Genomic DNA, 16,277 nt, shown 5'->3' with positions numbered 1-16,277 from the left:
AGATGGAGAGAGGGATGGAGAGAGGGATGGAGTGACAGATGGAGAGAGGGATGGAGAGAGGGATGGAGTGACAGATGGAGAGACAGATGGAGAGAGAGATGGAGAGAGGGATGGAGAGAGAGATGGAGAGAGGGATGGAGAGAGGGATGGAGAGAGGGATGGAGTGACAGATGGAGAGACAGATGGAGAGAGAGATGGAGAGAGGGATGGAGAGAGAGATAAAGTAGGAGGAAAAGAAAGAGGACACTTTAAAGAAGAGCATACAAATCAGTGAATTGGAAATGAGTTCATTTCCATTGATCATCTGACGCTTGTTTTACATTTCTGAAATGATCAACCTTGCAATGTTCCACAGACATAATCCTGCTTGGACAAGAGAAAGTGGTACTTACATTGTCAACCAGTAGGTGGCAGTGTGAGTTACTGTATCACGACTTCCAGGTACCCCATGTGATTTACCTGGTTCACTCAGAATACATTAAGATAACTACATAATGTTGAGCTGAGGGAGGTTTCCACTCTACATAGAATACATTGAGATAACTATATAATGTTGAGCTGAGGGAGGTTTTCCACTCTAGATAGAATACATTGAGATAACTATATAATGTTGAGCTGAGGGAGGTTTCCATTCTAGATAGAATACATTGAGATAACTACATAATGTTGAGCTGAGGGAGGTTTCCACTCTACATAGAATACATTGAGATAACTACATAATGTTGAGCTGAGGGAGGTTTCCACTCTACATAGAATACATTGAGATAACTACATAATGTTGAGCTGAGGGAGGTTTTCCACTCTAGATAGAATACATTGAGATAACTATATAATGTTGAGCTGAGGGAGGTTTCCACTCTAGATAGAATACATTGAGATAACTACATAATGTTGAGCTGAGGGAGGTTTCCACTCTAGATAGAATACATTGAGATAACTACATAATGTTGAGCTGAGGGAGGTTTAAACTCTAGATAGAATACATTGAGATAACTACATAATGTTGAGCTGAGGGAGGTTTCCACTCTAGATATAATACATTGAGATAACTACATAATGTTGAGCTGAGGGAGGTTTCCACTCTAGATAGAATACATTGAGATAACTACATAATGTTGAGCTGAGGGAGATTTCCACTCTAGATAGAATACATTGAGATAACTACATAATGTTGAGCTGAGGGAGGTCTCCACTCTAGATAGAATACATTGAGATAACTACATAATGTTGAGCTGAGGGAGGTTTCCACTCTAGATAGAATACATTGAGATAACTACATAATGTTGAGCTGAGGGAGGTTTCCACTCTAGATAGAATACATTGAGATAACTACATAATGTTGAGCTGAGGGAGGTTTCCACTCTAGATAGAATACATTGAGATAACTACATAATGTTGAGCTGAGGGAGGTTTCCACTCTACATAGAATACATTGAGATAACTACATAATGTTGAGCTGAGGGAGGTTTCCACTCTAGATAGAATACATTGAGATAACTACATAATGTTGAGCTGAGGGAGGTTTAAACTCTAGATAGAATACATTGAGATAACTATATAATGTTGAGCTGAGGGAGGTTTCCACTCTAGATAAAATACATTGAGATAACTACATAATGTTGAGCTGAGGGAGGTTTCCACTCTAGATAGAATACATTGAGATAACTATACAATGTTGAGCTGAGGGAGGTTTCCACTCTAGATAGATTACATTTAAATAACTATATTATGTTGAGCTGAGGGAGGTTTCCACTCTAGATAGAATACATTGAGATAACTACATAATGTTGAGCTGAGGGAGGTTTCCACTCTAGATAGAATACATTGAGATAACTACATAATGTTGAGCTGAGGGAGGTTTCCACTCTAGATAGAATACATTGAGATAACTACATAATGTTGAGCTGAGGGAGGTTTCCACTCTAGATAGAATACATTGAGATAACTACATAATGTTGAGCTGAGGGAGGTCTCCAGAGTTTACACTGTAATTGATCTATGGAATCAGACTTTGAATACCAAACAGGGAAGTGTTTATACAGCTAAAACTGATGTAGGATATCCATCAATATTATAGCATTATGGTAAATATGTGATCGAGGGACCAGCTTTCTAATTGGTTCCCCAAATTTCGAGAGACAGATAGAAAGAGAGAGAGAGAGAGAGAGACAGAGACAGAGAGAAAGAGAGCGAGAGAGAGAGAGACAAGAAGAGAGAAAGAAAGAGAGAGAGCGAGCGAGACAGAGAGAGAGAGAGAGAGAGAGAGAGAGAGAGCAACAGAGCGACAGACAGAGAGAGACAAGAAGAGAGAGAGAGAGAGAGAGAGAGAGACAGACAGAAACAGAGACAGAAAGAGAGAGGGCGAGAGAGAGAGACAGACAGAAACAGAGACAGAAAGAGAGAGGGAGAGCAACAGAGCGACAGACAGAGAGAGCCCCCCCCCCCCCTGTACAGTAATCAGCATACAGCAGCCATATTTAATGTATGTGGTGAATGTGTGCGACAGACAGTGCGCAGCTAGGAGACAGATTGAACGGTTGTGTGTGTGCATGTGTGTGCATCCGTGCGTGTGCCTGTGTGTGTGTGACAGATTTAAGAGTCATTCTGAGGGGACAGCAGCAGCAGCAGGGCTGAAGGGCTGAAGGTCCTGGCCTTACTTAATTATTGACACCATAGAACGCTCAGCTTTGTGTGGGGATCAGCATACATGTCACTTCTTGTTGCCAAAACACACCTCATTATGTAAAGGAGGTATAGGTTTTGAAATGTCTGTCTGTCTGTGTGTGTGGGGTGTGTTTTGGTTAGGAGAGTAATCTGGTCAGATGTGACACCTTTGGAAACGAGTTTCACTTGAGAGAACGAGAGATACAGAGAGACAGAAAGATAAAACTCCTGCCCTTTCTGTCCCTTTTTCACAGTAACCCTGTTTTCAGAGCCATAGAGGAAGTTTGTTCTTCATTGGCAACCTCTCCACCGTACAGGCTGTACTCTCTCCCCTCTGTCTCTCAATCACTCCCTCCTTCAGCTCAATCCGTCCAGACTGCCAGGGCTCCATCAGGATGATGTCAGCTGGGCTATAGATGCTGGGTGCGTATCATCATCTGTGCTCTGCCCATGTGGAAGGCGACAACCATCTCACACCAAACCCTCACCGCTCAGGTTATCTGACAGGGTTTTTAGTGCATGGGCCAGAGGCAGTGTAAGCTCTACGACTCCCTACTGGTTTTGCTCCAGGACCTGCAGGCCACCAGGGCTCTGACCATCATTCACCATAGTGGTGAAGTAATTACAATTTAGCAATTAAACAATGGAGTGATAGATGTGCAGAAGATGAATGTGCAAGTAGAGATACTGGGGTGCAAAGGAGCAAAAAATAAATAACAGTATGGGGATGAGGTAGTTGGATGGGCCATTTACAGATGGGCTATGTACAGGTGCAGTGGTCTGTGAGCTGCTCTGACAGCTAGTGCTTAAAGTTAGAGAGGGAGCTATGAGTCTCCAGCTTCAGAGATTTTTGCAATTCGTTCCAGTCATTGGCAGCAGAGAACTGGAAGGAAAGGTGGCTAAACGAGGAATTGGCTTTTGGGGGTGACTACTGAAATATACCTGCTGGAGCACGTGCTACGGGTGGGTGCTGCTATGGTGACCAGTGAGCTGAGTTAAGGCGGGCTTTACCAAGTAAAGAGAGACCTGAAGCCAGTGGGTTTGGCAACGAATATGAAGAAAGGGTCAGCCAACGAGAGCATACAGGTCGCAGTGGTGAGTAGTATATGGGGCTTTGGTGACAAAACTGATGGCACTGTGATAGACTGCATCCAATTTCCTGAGTAGAGTGTTGGAGGCTATTTTGTAAATGACATCGCCGAAGTCAAGGATCGGTAGGATAGTCAGCTTTACGAGGGTATGTTTGGCAGCATGAATGAAGGATGCTTTGTTGCGAAATAGGAAGCCAATTCCAGATTTAACTTTGGATTGGAGATGCTTAATGTCAGTCTGGAAGAAGAGTTTACAGTCTAGCCAGACACCTAGGTATATGTAGTTGTCCACATATTCTAAGTCAGAACCGTCCAGAGTAGTGATGCTGGACGGGCGGGCAGGTGCAGTCAGCAATCAGTTGAAGAGCATGCATTTAGTTTTACTTGCATTTAAGAGCAGTTGCAGGCCACGGAATGAGAGTTGTATGGCATTGAAACTCATCTGGAGGTTAGTTAACACAGTGTCCAAAGAAGGGCCAGAAGTATACAGAATGGTGTTGTCTGCGTAGAGGTGGATCAGAGAATCACCAGCAGCAAGAGCGACATCATTGATGTATACAGAGAAGAGAGTCGGCCAGAGATTTGAACCCTGTGGCACCCCCATAGAGACTGCCAGAGGTCCTGACAACAGGCCCTCCGATTTGACACATTGAACTCTGTCTGGGAAGTAGTTGGTGAACCAGGCGAGGCAGTCATTTGAGAAACCAAGGCTGTTGAGTCTGCCGATAAGAATGTGGTGATTGACAGAGTCGAAAGCCTTGGCCAGGTCGATGAATACTGCTGCACAGTATTGTCTCTTATCGATGGCGGTTATGATATCGTTTAGGACCTTGAGCGTGGCTGAGGTACACCCATGACCAGCTCCGAAAGAGGATTGCATAATGGAGAAGGTACGGTGGGATTCAAAATGGTCGGTGATCTGTTTGTTAACTTGGCTTTCGAAGACCTTAAGGCAGGGTAGGATAGATATAGTTCTGTAACAGTTTGAGTCTAGAGTGTCACCCCCTTTGAAGAGGGGGATGACCACAGCAGATTTCCAATCTTTGGGAATCTCAGACGATACGAAAGAGAGGTTGAAAACGCTAGTAATAGGGGTTGCAACAACTGTGGCGGATAATTTTAGAAAGAGAGGGTCCAGATTGTCTAGTCCAGCTGATTTGTAGGGGTCCAGATTTTGCAGATCTTTCAGAACATCAGCTATCTGGATTTGGGTGAAGAAGAAATGGGGGAGGCTTGGGCAAGTAGCTGTGGGGGGTGCAGGGCTGTTGACCGGGGTAGGGGTAGCCATGTGGAAAACATGGCCAGTCGTAGAAAAATGCTTATTGAAATTCTCAATTATTATTGGTAGTGACAGAGTTTCCTAGCCTCAGTGCAGTGGGAAGCTGGGATGAGGTGCTCTTGTTCTCCATGGACTTTACAGTGTCCCAGAACTTTTTGGAATTTGTGCACATTTTTGTTTGAAAAAGCTAGCCTTTGCTTTCCTAACTGCCTGTGTATATTGGTTCCTAACTTCCCTGAAAAGTTCCATATCACGGGGCTATTCGATGCTAATGCAGTACGCCACAGGATGTTTTTGTGCTGGTCAAGGGCAGTCAGGTCTGGATTGAACCAAGGGCTATATCTGTTCCTGGTTCTACATTTTTTGAATGGGGCATGCTTATTTAAGATGGTGAGGAAAGCACTTTTAAAGAATAACCAGGCATACTCTACTGACTGAATGAGGTCAATATCCTTCCAGGATACCCGGCCAGGTCGATTAGAAAGGCCTGCTCGCTGAAGTGTTTAAAGGGAGCGTTTGACAGTGATGAGGGTTGGTCGTTTGACCTCAGACCCATTACGGACGCAGGCAATAAGGCAGTGATCACTGAGATCCTGGTTGAAGACAGCAGAGGTGTATTTGGAGGGCAGGTTGGTTAGGATGATATCTATGAGCGTGCCCATGTTTACCGATTTGGGGTTGTACCTGGTAGGTTCATTGATCATTTGTGTGAGATTGAGGGCATCTAGCTTAGATTGTAGGACGGCCGGGGTGTTAATTAAGAATGTCCCAGTTTAGGTCACCTAACAGTAAGAGCTCTGAAGATAGATGGGGGGCAATCAACTCACATATGTTGTCCAGGGCACAGCTGGGGCAGAAGGTGGTCTATAACAAGCAGCAACGGTGAGAGACTTGTTTCTGGAAAAGTGCATTTTTAGAAGTAGAAGCTCAAATTGTTTGTGCACAGACCTGGATAGTATGACAGAACTCAGGCTATCTCAGCAGTAGATTGCAACTCTATCCCCTATCTTGTGGGAAAATGTTATAGTTAGGGATGGAAATTTCAGGATTTTTGGTGGCCTTCCTAAACCAGGATTCAGACACGGCTAGGACATCTGGGTTGGCAGAGTGTGCTAAAGCAGTGAATAAAACACACTTCGGGAGGAGGCTTCTAATGTTAACATGCATGAAACCAAGGCTTTTACGGTTACAGAAGTCAACAAATGAGAGTGCTTGGGGAATGGGAGTGGAGCTAGGCGCTGCAGGGCCTGGATTAAATGTGGAAATGTGGAAACAATGAAGGGACCTAAAGACTTTCCAAATGCACTGTATAACTAGGCAATTAAACAATGCCGTACTGACTCATTTTTCTAACTTGATCACTAATAACCAGAATAATTGGAGTCTTCTTTTCGACCATTGATGGCCTGATAAATCCTACCTCCGCATGCAGTGCTTTATTTGTATTATCCAGGGAGTTCTGAGGTCCCGCAACATGTTGAGAAAAAAAGTGTCAAACACAACGTAGCAGCACAGGAAACAGTGTAAACAGCCAAGTAGCCTACTGTCTATGGTGGTGAAACAGACAGCACTCTCCAAAGTGCTGATTAATTCAAAGCATTTTAGATGTCACTGCAGTATGCCCACATACTTGAGTATGGCTGCGGGGCTTTACACAAGTCCCAATTTCTAGACATCCATTTTTAGACGTTGCTGCAGAACACACACCATCTGCACACAGACACAGCAGAGGGGCTGCAAGAGCCACGTTCCATATAATTTTCAAGACATCAACGTAGCAGTAGAACAAGTATCACAATATCGGAAGATAAAAATGAAATCAATGTAGGCTGCAGCAGAACACGCATATGAGAATAGGCCTCCTGCCTATTCAGTCTTATGGCTTGGGGGTAGAAGCTGTTAAGGAGCTTTTTTGGTCCTAGACTTGGCGCTCCGGTACCACTTGTCATGTGGCAGCAGAGAAAACAGTCTATGTCTTAGGTGACTGGAGTCTCTGACAATTTTATGGGCTCTGACACCAACTATTATATAGGTCCAGATTGGCAAGAAGCTTGGCCCCAGTGATATACTGGGCCGTATTCACTACCCTCTATAGCACCTTAGATGTCGAGCAGTTGCCATACTAGGCGGTGATGCAACTGGTCAGGATGCTCTCGATGGTGCAGCTGTAGAACATTTTGAGGATCTGGGGACCAGACCAGTGCGCTACTGTATAGCCAATCAGAGCTACAGTAGGCCTTTATACAAACAAGCCATATGCCACACAGGCCTGTTGCAACAACACAACTTAGATGTAGACAACACACTCGCCAACAACCACAAAATATATCTGAATGGATTTCTTTTGAAAATACCCTGCATTCGGAAAGTGTTCAGACCCCTTGACTTTTTCCACATCGTGTTACGTTACAACCTTATTCTAAAATGGATTAAAAATCGTTTTTTCCCTCATCAATCTATAGTACACAAAATATCCCATAATGACAAAGTGAAAACAGATTAAAAAAACAAAAACAGAAATAACACATTAGTATGTAAGTATTCGGACCCTTTACTCAGTCCATTGTTAAAGCACCTTTGACAGCGATTACACCTTCAAGTCTTCTTGGGTATGACACTACAAGCTTTGCACTCCTGTATTTGGGAATTTCTCCCATTCTTCTCTACAGATCCTCTCAAGCTCTGTCAGGTTGGATGGGGAGCGTTGCTGCACAGCTATTTTCAGGTCTATCCAGAGATGTTTGATGGGTTCAAGTCTGGGCTCTGGCTGGGCCACTCAAGGATGTTCAGAGACTTGTCCCAAAGCCGATCCTGTGTTGTCTTGGCTGTGTGCTTAGGGTTGTTGTCCTGTTGGAAGGGAACCTTCTCCCCAGTCTGAGGGACTGAGCGCTCTGGAACAGGTTTTAATCAAGTATCTCTCTGTACATTGCTCCGTTCATCTTTCCCTCAATCCTGACTATTTTCCCTGTCCCTGTCTCTGAAAAACATCCCCACAGCATGATGCTGCCACCACCATGCTTCACCATAGGGATTGTGCCAGGTTTCCTCCAGACTTGAACTTGAACAATTCAGTCATTTCATTCAGCAGAAGAACTGAACCTCTGATTCAATAATTTAAAAAGGACTTTGATTTTCAATTATAATTTTCAATTCTGGAACCGGAATTTCAATTAACCTCCTGAGTTGACAGAATTTGTTTACATTTACACAAAAACTGTCTGCAGGAAGCCAGATGTTAAGTCAAATTCAATTTCATCTTACTGTGCCGGTGGTCAGGAAGGTTGGTCATTATGACGGGGGAATTTGTGACAAGATACACTATCTATACAAAGTATGTGGACACCCCTTCAAGTGGATTCGGCAATTTCAGCCACACCCGTTGTTGACAGGTGTATAGAATCGAGCACACAGCCATGCAATCTTCATTGACAAATATTGGCATTAGAATGGCCTTACTGAAGAGCTATCTGGAGTGAACAATCACGCTTCACCATCTGGCAGTCTGATGAACAAATATGGGTTTGGCGGATGCAAGGAGAACGCTACCTGCCTCAATCCATAGTGCCAACTGTAAAGTTTGGTGGAGGAGGAATAATTGTCAGGGTCTGTTTTTCATGGTTAGTTCCAGTGAAGGGAAAAATTAACGCTACAACATACAATGACATTCCAGATGATATTGTGCTTCCAACTTTGTGGCAACAGTTTGGGGAAGGCCTTTTCGTGTTTCAGCATGACAATGCCCCTGTGCGCAAACCGAGGTCCATACAGAAATTGTTTGTCGAGATCGGTGTGGAAGAACTTGACTGGCCTGCACAGAGCCCTGACCTCAACCCCATTGGACACCTTTGGGATGAATTGGAACGCCGACTGCGAGCCAGGCCTAATTGCCCAAGATCAGTGCCCAACCTCACTAATGCTCTTGTGACTGATTGGAATCAAGTCCCGGCAGCAATGTTCTAACATCTAGTGGAAAGCATTCCCTGAAGAGTGGGGGCTGTTATAGCAGCAAAGAGGGGACCAAATCATATGCCCATGATTTTGGAATGAGATGTTCGACGAGAAGTTGTCCGCATGGTTTTGGTCTGTTGTAGACCCACCTCTTCTCTGCTTACCTGGTGTCAAAATAAGAAACTGCCAAATGTTATTCCTTGTTTGTCCACATATGGCGCATGTGCAGGATTTTTTATTTTGGTAAGCAGCTCCAAGGAGTTCCCGCAACCTTTTCTTGCAGTCCCTCCAATGCAAAGGAGGCTGGTGGGAGGAGCTATAGGAGGACGGGCAAATTGTAATGGCTGGAATGGAATCAATGGAGTGGAGTCAAACGTGATAGGAGTGAAAGGAGGTGTGAAAAGAAGAGAAGACGAAAGAAGAGAAGGTGAAGTGTGTTTCTCACAGATTCAGTGCATCTGCACACCAATATCTCTACCTGTACATGACCATCTGATCATTTATCACTCCAGTGTTAATCTGCAAAATTGTAATTATTCGCCTACCTCCTCATGCCTTTTGCACACAATGTATATAGACTCTCTTTTTTTTCTTTTTTTTCTACTGTGTTATTGACTTGTTAATTGTTTACTCCATGTGTAACTCTGTGTTGTTGTCTGTTCACACTGCTATGCTTTATCTTGGCCAGGTCGCAGTTGCAAATGAGAACTTGTTCTCAACTAGCCTACCTGGTTAAATAAAGGTGAAATAAAAAAAATATTTAAAAAATCTGAAGGCCACCTGACACAGATTAACACAGATTAAAACACGGATTAAACCACTCGATTTGGAACGTAACTCGGAACAAAACATGTTAGTGCATGCGTGTGCATGTGTGTATCGGTCTGCCTATCTGTTTGTGCGTTTGAGTCTGTGCTCTTGTCTCTCTATATCCATCTATGTCCCTGACTGTTCTCCAGTCCAAACCCGTGTCACAGGGTGAGCCAGGAATGAGGCATGACAGATTAGCCAGACACGACGTGAACAAGATGAGATTGTATCGTTCAGCTGAGAAATCGACACTGGATAGAGACTGAAACAAGGCCTACGTCCCTCTGGACTGCCAGACGGCCTGGTCCTGTCCCTCAGCCCAGTCCGTCTATTCTCCATCACCACTACCACTACTACAAGGCCAGGGGGTGGCAGGTGCCCGTTTGAGGTTACCATTCTAGCTTAGCTTGGTAGACATGTCTGCACAGCACAATCAATGGTACCCTTTCATTATCTCTGGGTACTGGGTGAATGGATTATAATTTACACTCCGTCTCTCTCTCTCTCTCTCTCTCTAATGGTCCAGCAGACTCACAGATGTTCTGGGTCCACAGAATAACAGAGTAGCTTGGCTTGGTTCCAGGCAGTGGGCCCTGTCCTCTCTCCATACACTAGAAGAAGGTGTCAACACCGATGTGTGCGTTGCCCTCTCTCTCCTAAACGGTTTCACAATAACAGCAGTGAAATCGGACTTTAATGACTCGTCTTGTGTCTCAATCAATACGATGGCAGAGAGGGGTTGTTAGCGGGTTCAACCGGGCCATGGTGCTGACCGCTAACAAGGAGGAAAGGACTGTGGTACTGATTGGGTAGAGAGAAACGCCCTCAAGCCTAAAGGTACATTTGGAAGCGATGATAAAGTGAGAGAGATATTTGTGTGGTATTACAGTCCATAGTGTCACAGTATAACAATGCTAATTTAAAAAATAAACAAGTCTATATACGATGTGAGCAAGTGAGGTGAGATAAGGGAGGTAAAGGCAAAAAAAGGCCATGGTGGCGAAGTAAATACAATATAGCAAGTAAAACACTGGAATGGTAGATTTGCAGTGGAAGAATGTGCAAAGTAGAAATAAAAATAATGGGCTGCAAAGGAGCAAAATAAATAAATTAAATAAATAAATACAGTAGGGAAAGAGGTAGTTGTTTGGGCTAAATTATAGGTGGGCTATGTACAGGTGCAGTAATCTGTGAGCTGCTCTGACAGTTGGTGCTTAAAGCTAGTGAGGGAGATAAGTGTTTCCAGTTTCAGAGATTTTTGTAGTTTGTTCCAGTCATTGGCAGCAGAGAACTGGAAGGAGAGGCGGCCAAATAAATAATTGGTTTTGAGGGTGACTAGAGAGATATACCTGCTGGAGCGTGTGCTACAGGTGGGAGATGCTATGGTGACCAGCGAGCTGAGATAAGGGGGGACTTTACCTAGCAGGGTCTTGTAAGTGGAGTACGACCCTGCCTCACACAGGAAGCGGCGCAGGTCCTAATCCAGGCACTTGTCATCTCCCGTCTGGATTACTGCAACTCGCTGTTGGCTGGGCTCCCTGCCTGTGCCATTAAACCCCTACAACTCATCCAGAACGCCGCAGCCCGTCTGGTGTTCAACCTTCCCAAGTTCTCTCACGTCACCCCGCTCCTCCGCTCCCTCCACTGGCTTCCAGTTGAAGCTCGCATCCGCTACAAGACCATGGTGCTTGCCTACGGAGCTGTGAGGGGAACGGCACCTCAGTACCTCCAGGCTCTGATCAGGCCCTACACCCAAACAAGGGCACTGCGTTCATCCACCTCTGGCCTGCTCGCCTCCCTACCACTGAGGAAGTACAGTTCCCGCTCAGCCCAGTCAAAACTGTTCGCTGCTCTGGCCCCCCAATGGTGGAACAAACTCCCTCACGACGCCAGGACAGCGGAGTCAATCACCACCTTCCGGAGACACCTGAAACCCCACCTCTTTAAGGAATACCTAGGATAGGATAAAGTAATCCCTCTCACCCCCCCCTCCCCCTGAAAAGATTTAGATGCACTACTGTTCCACTGGAGGTCATAAGGTGAATGCACCAATTTGTAAGTCGCTCTGGATAAGAGCGTCTGCTAAATGACTTAAATGTTAATGTTAAATGTTGTAGATGACATGGAGCCAGTTTGGTGACGATTATGAAGCGAGGGCCAGCCAACGAGAGCGTACAGGTCGCAATGGTGGGTAGTATATGGGGCTTTGGTGACAAAATGGATTGCACTGTGATAGACTGCATCCAATTTGTTGAGTAGGGTATTGGAGGCTATTTTGTAAATGACATCGCCGAAGTCGAGGATTGGTAGGATGGTCAGTTTTACAACTAGCAGTTTCAAGTTTACCATCTCGTAGCGAGTATGAAATGATAAGTATTCTAGACATTTGTACAGCATACTGTACATATGTAGAGATGTATTTTTAATATTGTAGTCTTTAAAACCTTATGCCATTACAAACTATAATATTATGACATTGAACTGTGATGACATTCAATCACTTCCATAGATGCAGATGATATAATATATTGGGTCATTAGGTATTGGCCTACAGTATCTCATATTGATCAATCTGGGGTTTGTGGACTGGAGCCATTTGACCGGATAGTTTCTGTCTTGCAGTCTCTGCTCTATCTGACCCGTGACTCAGTGTGGATCGAACATGGAGCGAGAGAGGGATGGAGAGAGGGATGGAGAGAGATGGAGAGAGGGATGGAGAGAGGGATGGAGAGAGGGATGGAGAGAGGGATGGAGTGACAGATGGAGAGAGGGATGGAGAGAGATGGAGAGAGGGATGGAGAGAGGGATGGAGAGAGGGATAAAGTAGGAGGAAAAGAAAGAGGACACTTTAAAGAAGAGCATACAAATCAGTGAATAGGCAATGAGCTATATAACATTGATTATCTGATGCTTGTTTAATGTTTGTAGTTCCACAAACGTAATTCTGCTTGTACAAGAGAAAGTGGTACTTACATTGTCAACCAGTAGGTGGCAGTGTGAGTTACTGCATCATGACTTCCAGGTACCCCATGTGATTTACCTGGTTCACACAGAATAAACTCAGATAAGCACATAATGTGGAGCCGAGGGTGGTTTTCCACTCTAGATAGAATACATTGAGATAACTACATAATGTTGAGCTGAGGGAGGTTTCCACTCTAGATAGAATACATTGAGATAACTACATAATGTTGAGCTGAGGGAGGTTTCCACTCTAGATAGAATACATTGAGATAACTACATAATGTTGAGCTGAGGGAGGTTTCCACTCTAGATAGAATACATTGAGATAACTACATAATGTTGAGCTGAGGGAGGTTTAAACTCTAGATAGAATACATTGAGATAACTACATAATGTTGAGCTGAGGGAGGTTTAAACTCTAGATAGAATACATTGTGATAACTACATAATGTTGAGCTGAGGGAGGTTTAAACTCTAGATAGAATACATTGAGATAACTACATAATGTTGAGCTGAGGGAGGTTTAAACTCTAGATAGAATACATTGTGATAACTACATAATGTTGAGCTGAGGGAGGTTTCCACTCTAGATAGAATACATTGAGATAACTACATAATGTTGAGCTGAGGGAGGTTTTCCACTCTACATAGAATACATTGTGATAACTACATAATGTTGAGCTGAGGGAGGTTTCCACTCTAGATAGAATACATTGAGGTAACTACATAATGTTGAGCTGAGGGAGGTTTCCACTCTAGATAGAATACATTGTGATAACTACATAATGTTGAGCTGAGGGAGGTTTCCACTCTACATAGAATACATTGAGGTAACTATACAATGTTGAGCTGAGGGAGGTTTCCACTCTACATAGAATACATTGAGGTAACTACATAATGTTGAGCTGAGGGAGGTTTCCACTCTACATAGAATACATTGAGGTAACTACATAATGTTGAGCTGAGGGAGGTTTCCACTCTAGATAGAATACATTGAGATAACTACATAATGTTGAGCTGAGGGAGGTTTCCACTCTACATAGAATACATTGAGGTAACTACATAATGTTGAGCTGGAGGAGGTTTCCACTCTAGATAGAATACATTGAGGTAACTACATAATGTTGAGCTGAGGGAGGTTTCCACTCTACATAGAATACATTGAGGTAACTACATAATGTTGAGCTGGGGGAGGTTTCCACTCTACATAGAATACATTGAGATAACTACATAATGTTGAGTTGAGGGAGGTTTCCACTCTACATAGAATACATTGAGATAACTACATAATGTTGAGCTGAGGGAGGTTTCCACTCTACATAGAATACATTGAGGTAACTATACAATGTTGAGCTGAGGGAGGTTTCCACTCTACATAGAATACATTGAGGTAACTACATAATGTTGAGCTGAGGGAGGTTTCCACTCTAGATAGAATACATTGAGATAACTACATAATGTTGAGCTGAGGGAGGTTTCCACTCTACATAGAATACATTGAGGTAACTACATAATGTTGAGCTGGGGGAGGTTTCCACTCTAGATAGAATACATTGAGGTAACTACATAATGTTGAGCTGAGGGAGGTTTCCACTCTACATAGAATACATTGAGGTAACTACATAATGTTGAGCTGGGGGAGGTTTCCACTCTACATAGAATACATTGAGATAACTACATAATGTTGAGTTGAGGGAAGTTTCCACTCTACATAGAATACATTGAGATAACTACATAATGTTGAGCTGAGGGAGGTTTCCACTACATAGAATACATTGAGGTAACTATACAATGTTGAGCTGAGGGAGGTTTCCACTCTACATAGAATACATTGAGGTAACTACATAATGTTGAGCTGAGGGAGGTTTCCACTCTAGATAGAATACATTGAGATAACTACATAATGTTGAGCTGAGGGAGGTTTCCACTCTACATAGAATACATTGAGGTAACTACATAATGTTGAGCTGGGGAGGTTTCCACTCTAGATAGAATACATTGAGATAACTACATAATGTTGAGCTGAGGGAGGTTTCCACTCTAGATAGAATACATTGAGATAACTACATAATGTTGAGCTGAGGGAGGTTTCCACTCTAGATAGAATACATTAAGATAACTACATAATGTTGAGCTGAGGGAGGTTTCCACTCTAGATAGAATACTTTGAGATAACTACATAATGTTGAGCTGAGGAGGTTTCCACTCTAGATAGAATACATTGAGATAACTACATAATGTTGAGCTGAGGGTGGTTTTCCACTCTAGATAGAATACATTGAGATAACTACATAATGTTGAGCTGAGGGAGATTTAAACTCTAGATAGAATACATTGAGATAACTACATAATGTTGAGCTGAGGGAGGTTTAAACTCTAGATAGAATACATTGAGATAACTACATAATGTTGAGCTGAGGGAGGTTTAAACTCTAGATAGAATACATTGTGATAACTACATAATGTTGAGCTGAGGGAGGTTTCCACTCTAGATAGAATACATTGAGATAACTACATAATGTTGAGCTGAGGGAGGTTTTCCACTCTACATAGAATACATTGTGATAACTACATAATGTTGAGCTGAGGGAGGTTTCCACTCTAGATAGAATACATTGAGGTAACTACATAATGTTGAGCTGAGGGAGGTTTCCACTCTAGATAGAATACATTGTGATAACTACATAATGTTGAGCTGAGGGAGGTTTCCACTCTACATAGAATACATTGAGGTAACTATACAATGTTGAGCTGAGGGAGGTTTCCACTCTACATAGAATACATTGAGGTAACTACATAATGTTGAGCTGAGGGAGGTTTCCACTCTACATAGAATACATTGAGGTAACTACATAATGTTGAGCTGAGGGAGGTTTCCACTCTAGATAGAATACATTGAGATAACTACATAATGTTGAGCTGAGGGAGGTTTCCACTCTACATAGAATACATTGAGGTAACTACATAATGTTGAGCTGGAGGAGGTTTCCACTCTAGATAGAATACATTGAGGTAACTACATAATGTTGAGCTGAGGGAGGTTTCCACTCTACATAGAATACATTGAGGTAACTACATAATGTTGAGCTGGGGAGGTTTCCACTCTACATAGAATACATTGAGATAACTACATAATGTTGAGTTGAGGGAGGTTTCCACTCTACATAGAATACATTGAGATAACTACATAATGTTGAGCTGAGGGAGGTTTCCACTCTACATAGAATACATTGAGGTAACTATACAATGTTGAGCTGAGGGAGGTTTCCACTCTACATAGAATACATTGAGGTAACTACATAATGTTGAGCTGAGGGAGGTTTCCACTCTAGATAGAATACATTGAGATAACTACATAATGTTGAGCTGAGGGAGGTTTCCACTCTACATAGAATACATTGAGGTAACTACATAATGTTGAGCTGGGGGAGGTTTCCACTCTAGATAGAATACATTGAGGTAACTACATAATGTTGAGCTGAGGGAGGTTTCCACTCTACATAGAATACATTGAGGTAACT

Source organism: Oncorhynchus nerka, linkage group LG15, assembly GCF_034236695.1.
Source record: "Oncorhynchus nerka isolate Pitt River linkage group LG15, Oner_Uvic_2.0, whole genome shotgun sequence".
Lineage (NCBI taxonomy): Eukaryota > Metazoa > Chordata > Actinopteri > Salmoniformes > Salmonidae > Oncorhynchus > Oncorhynchus nerka.
The sequence above is the reverse complement of the archived record's forward strand: the minus strand, read 5'-3'. Positions refer to the sequence as shown.